This window comes from Chroicocephalus ridibundus, chromosome 6 (genome assembly GCF_963924245.1).
Source record: "Chroicocephalus ridibundus chromosome 6, bChrRid1.1, whole genome shotgun sequence".
NCBI lineage: Eukaryota > Metazoa > Chordata > Aves > Charadriiformes > Laridae > Chroicocephalus > Chroicocephalus ridibundus.
Genome location: NC_086289.1, coordinates 19360370 through 19366369, shown reverse-complemented (window position 1 = coordinate 19366369; position 6000 = coordinate 19360370).

Genomic DNA, 6000 nt, shown 5'->3' with positions numbered 1-6000 from the left:
CAGGACAAAAATATACCCTCTGGTAACTGTGGCCTAGTTTTTCTATGTAGATTTCTGCTCATTTACAGCTGCTGGTTGTTTAAATAATAATGCTGGGTCTATAACCATTTGCATTAGTCAGTAATTCTGTTATCCCTGAAAATACAGATAATGCAGGGAAATAGGACTTTTGTTTTCTTTTAATTGAAGAAGTTGAAATCTCACCCTAGGAAGAAAAGCACCCTTTGGTGATAATGTTCACAGAAAGCTGTGTAAATGAAGCCAAAGAAAGCAATGCAGCCTTTTTAAACTTGGAACCATTTCTGGCACTGCACCATTCTTGTAAAATATGTACCTGTGAAGAATAAATACTACTGATTTTTTTTAAGACACTTAATTAAACTTTTTTATGTGTGACCCTTTTTATTTTTAAAATGTGCGGTTACCAAATGTAACAGGAAGGAATAGTTTAAAGTGGTTGTTTAATCAGTGGACTAACACTGGTGTTAAAAATCTCTTTGAGTTCAAGCTGAGATTCTTCTCCTAACACTGACAGCGTGCTGTGTCCTTCTCTTAGGCACCAGTTTGGGTTTTGTACTATTCCCGTATTTCTGAACACAAAAATAGAACTAAAGCACACAGAATGGAGTTTGTCCTTGAAAAATTGCAGTATCCTTTGTTCCAACTGATGGAACTCAAACGCAACAGGTTTAGGGTCGAGTTTCTTTTCACCCTTTTTTTACTCCAAGGTGGAAAAAGTGATGGCTTATTTCAGTACTACTTTCTAAAAGATTAGATTATTTTTTTCCTGTGTATGCTGCTGCAAAACAACTGGAATGGGGAGCAGACCCACGAATGAGATAATCAGTGGCTCTTCCTGGTGGCAGAGGGACACAGGTGTTTGACTGTCAGTGCCGGGGTAGGCTATGTGTGATGGAGGTGTGCATCTACGGCGCTTTGGGTGGAGGGTATTTGAGGCATTTCATCAGTGATAATTAACACCTTCTGAAGTTGAGAGAGAGAGCAACCCAGATTAAAAAAACATAAGAACGAATGCCATGTAGAAACGTTTGCTCTAGAGTTGTGTGAGCTGATCCAACCACTCAATCTGTTGGCGGAAGGAAGGCTCTAGACCTTGCTGGATCCTGCACTGAAGCAGTTCAATGACTGAGCCAGTTGTGAGCCGTCGCCTTCCCCTGGAGAACCACACATGGAGGCAGGCTCCTTTTGTGGGCCAGGCCAGCTCTCGGCCACTCTCAGCAAACCCCAGCGAGCGCTGGAGCCGGGGCCATGGTGCAGAATGGGCTCCGGCCAAGAGAGGCAGGAGGGAGGAGGGAAACCTCCCACTCGGGCACTAACAAGTTCTTGGGTCGGCTCAGCCATCTCCTTTCTAAGGTTCATTGAGCCTCTTAATACAGAGAAATTATAAAATTGCTTTTAGACAAGTAATTCCTGTGCAGAGTTCAAGGGGTTGTTGATTCAATGGATGCTGCTGCTATCCCCACGTAGAAGGACCAAATGAAGAGGGAGAATTTGTTATCTGGCTTCATTTTTGCACTAAGCAATGCAAATTTCCCTAATAAGGGAATCTTGCGGGAAAACAAGGAGAAAAAACCACAAAGGCTTGTAAGACAATGTATACATCTTTCCCTTAATTGATAGCCTGTGACTGCAGAACTTTTTCCTTCTCCTCCTTTGAATTAGATGTATATATTTTTGGGTCCTCTTCCAGATCTTTGTGTCCATTCAACATCATATCCATTGAAGGCACACTTTATTTTTCTGCTTATGCTTGTCAGTATCCCGGTGCTGTCAATTAATATTGGCATTTCAGCATAAATTTTGAGTATAGCACAGAATAATCACAAGCAAGAGTTAAGTTTTAGTACACCTGATAAAGTGTTTATTCTGTGCAACTTTGTATATCTAAATTTCTTATTTCAAATCTAAATTCTAATTAAACATTGTAAAAAGAAACTTAAAGCCTGCTTTGCAAGGTAACTGTTCACTGAGCTGAATAACAATTAGAGGAGATAAACATTGAAGTAGTCTTTCTTCATTGTTTCTTACTAAGGAATGCTAATGTGTCTCTTCAGACACTGTAGCATCTACAGTTGCATTTATATGACTTTGGGGGGCAAACAACATGTAAAAGTGATAGTTATATGTTAGGTGGAATAGTAACATACATCTATTATTTGCTTTCTATAGTTGGTTTTTTTTTTTTTTAGAAGAAAATTGAGTTTTATTCTATGAAAATTGTAAAGGCCTGTGTCCTCATGATGAGTCCTCCACTACTGCTTATATACAACACAGATGGCAGCTTTTCCTCTTGTGCTTCCTGGCTGCTTTATTAAGCGCAAGGGCTGTTTTTGTTAAGGCTGTTGCAAATTCAGACCCCCCAGATTTTGGGCTATGCAGGATGAGAAAATTTGTCAATGTATGAACAATGTGGTGCCACTCCTACAAATATTGGGAGTAGCCAAATGTCTGTCTAGAAATCCTCATTACTCATGTTCACAAGATTAGATGTGTGTTTAGTATAGTACCGAATATACTTACTATATTACATTTCAAATGCTATAATTTTATAGATTCCATTCTCCATAACAAGAATCCCATATACCGTGGTTTATGTAATTAACAAATGTTGATAGCAGATTGGTCACATAAGGAATATCAGTGTATTTTAGGGAACATCCACAGTTCCCTGGATATGTCAGATTTTATTAATAGGATGAATCTAGAGTGAGTAACACATTATGCCCAGAAGGTATGGTTTGAGAATGAGTGTTGATTATGTAGGAGAGCATGCCCTCAGCTGTCTACTTAGTATGCTGAAGACTCTGACTTGTGGAAAATAGAAACCAATATCTTATATAATTAGACTCATTCAGGTAGAAAATCAGAAGTACAAATTGATGAAAAGTGAGCTAATGAAGATTAACAGCTTTGTTCTTCCTCCATTTATTTTCTTCTGTCACACTAAAATTGCTTTCCCACCTCCTTGCTGGTGCTCGACTGGCCTTCCTAGGATGCAAGCTGGGCTCTTCTGTGATCCTACGATATTGTTGCTTGGGATGTAAGACAAACTTGCTGCAGCTTAAAGGCCACCAGTTCACCCTCTGCATTGGAGCAGCACGATGAGAGTTTTAGCATGAGACTTCCAACCTCTTCACCGTCAGAGCTATTTTTTCATAAGTGGACATGGAGTCCCTGGGGGAAGAAAATGAGTTACAGTTTTCAACTAGCATTTTTCATGGTTGTGCTCCAAGCTGCTCCTTGCATTCCCACAGGAGATCAATATAACAACCCCCTCTTGTTAAGTAGTAAATGACTGGGTTTCATCTCTGCGATGTCTGTAGGTGAACTAAGCATAAGAGACTGTCAAGGATATTGTTCAGGGAGCTCTTCTCAGGCAGAAAAAATACCAGAAGAAAAATCATAAAGTTACTCCTGTGAGAGAAACCGAGGGGTGGCTAATAAAGATGAAGGACGGTGGCATGGTGATGTCAGAGATTAACATCACGTTAGGAAGAAGTTCTTCACCATGAGGGTGGTGAGACACTGGAACAGGTTACGCAGAGAGGTGGTGGAAGCCCCACCCCTGGAAGTCTTTAAGGCCAGGCTGGATGGGGCTCTGAGCAACCTGATCTAGTGGGAGATGTCCCTGCCCTTGGCAGCGGGGTTGGAACTGGGTGATCTTTAAGGTCCCTTCCAACCAGAACCATTCTATGATTCTATCGCAATAGGATACTCCATTCCTACTTGGATGGATTAAATGATGGAAGGACTTGCTGGGCAGCAAGGCGGCTTGCAGGGCTAAAAGGACAACCAGCACAGAGATTAAATGAAGGAGTGAAGAGGATCTACAAAAATTGTTTCAGTGGCATTGTTTTGAATAGAGAGAAAAAAAAAGTTGCCGGAGTCAAGGTTTAAAAAAGGTAACTTTAAGCACACTATGTTGAGATCTTGCAGATGTGGGTGGAATGACAGAAAAGATGGTGAACTTTTTTGAGATACTTAAGTAAAGAAAACCAGCAAAATCTGGAAAAAGCCTAAAAGTGCAGATCCAGAAGGATGGTTGAATTTGAGTGGAGAGCAATTTAGAAATTCCAGGACTATTATTATAAAATATTTATGACAATAATGAGAATCTTTTCCTCATACGAAATGATGCAGTTGGGTCACAAAATGCCCAGAGTGGATCATTCGTGAAATCTAGTCTCATGATCAGAATTTTGTCTAAATCTGCACTTGTGACATATATAAATTACTTCAAAGATCTAAATCACCTGCTGGTGATTGAACTAATCACCGACTGGTGAAAGCATTAAGACTGCTGTGAGAAGAGCAGACTGTAGCTGTAGTTTGCAAAAATAAAAAAATGTAGTTTATCTGAAATTCTTTATCTGAAGCTATTTAACTTCAGCACAGGCAAGCTTACTTCAAACGTATCTAATTGTGAAATGTTTTCAGGAATGTGACGATAGTAGTGCATCACCTTGACACTTAAGTTAGAAATTATTTCTGTACAGAAAAGCTTTCCTGGGAGAAATGCAAAAATCAGTTTCCCAGTCATAGCTATCTCATCCTGACAGTTAGCACTATCCGTGCAAAGTAATTTATGTCACTCGGTGGTCATTCCTGCCTACATAGCTAAATGATGCGTAGGCCTCTCTGCTTTCATGATTTCCTTTTCATTTTCCTATTTGTACATCTATTATTCTCAAATATCCACAAAATATTTAAGGTTATCACCTTTATTATAATCATGCTGTTAAGATTCATGTATATAATTAAGTTCACTTCTTAAATATAGTATTTTGTTTAAATTAGTTTTAAAAGTAATTTATCTGACAGTTAAACTATGTACAGGAATGTTACCCTGCAAGTCGAATGAAAAACCCGAAGAACTTAACAGTTTAAACCACAGAAGGAAGCTTTTCTAGATTTAACTGATACGTGCAAAAAGACAAAAGAGAAAGAAGGAAAGAATTTCTTAAAATCATAAAAATAAGCCCCCTAAATATGTAAAAATAGATAAAAATCTTTTTTCAAAGTTGCTTCCTGAAAAGCCTATTGGTCGAGAATCAAAGCTCACAGTGTCCCACTACACTGGATGTCACCCTCTCTCCCACCAATACCCCCGTTACAGGCACTCTAGACACCAGAAGGGTTTCCTGGGTCAGAAATAGCTGCAGAGTTGGTTTTTGCTGTGTTAATGCAGAGGAAACCTCGCAGTTATGTTTTTATATTTATTTAAGCCTTTGAAATAAGATGCTCAAAGAAAATATCAAACAAACAGAAGTTGTCTCACATTACAGCCACATTAATTCTCCTTTCTTTCCTCGTTTTTGCCTAATTGGGGCTCTGTTTCATCAGACCACTTGAGCTCCACTCAGTCTTTACTGATTTCAATGAGACTGACACATGATTAAATACGTGTTTATATGCTTTGCTCCCTATGAGGGAATTAAATGAATGCTTAAATAGTTTACTGAAGCAGAACAATGTTCTTTGCCTGCCTTTTAAATATGAGAGAGTGTGTGTGTGTATATATATTCATATCTATATGCACATATATAAATATACACGTGCACAATACCACTCAGATGACTATAGTCAGTAAGTAGAGCAAAAATTTCCCAGATCCAAGTTATGTCAGTATTGGAGTTCTACCTCGCCAGACCTTTGCAGTATGGACCTTTGCACAATGTGAAAGTGCTGCATATCAGTCCCCCTAGAGAGCAGAATTTCGTAAGACTTCCTCTCTCAATCAAGTCTAACAGCAATATTGGATAAAAATCCAATATACAATCAGTTCTGTTGTTGCCTAGATATTGTGGCAGGTGGAAGGGACTATAATAATGGTGCTAAACTTTTACCATTTTTGACGTGGTAATCAGATCTCATCTCATCTTCAGGTAGGTTTATTTGATGCCTGATACCTAAAGGTATTCAATAGCCTTGAGAAATGACAGGAGAGATCCCTGGCAAGCCTGCTGTCTCTGTTTTGGG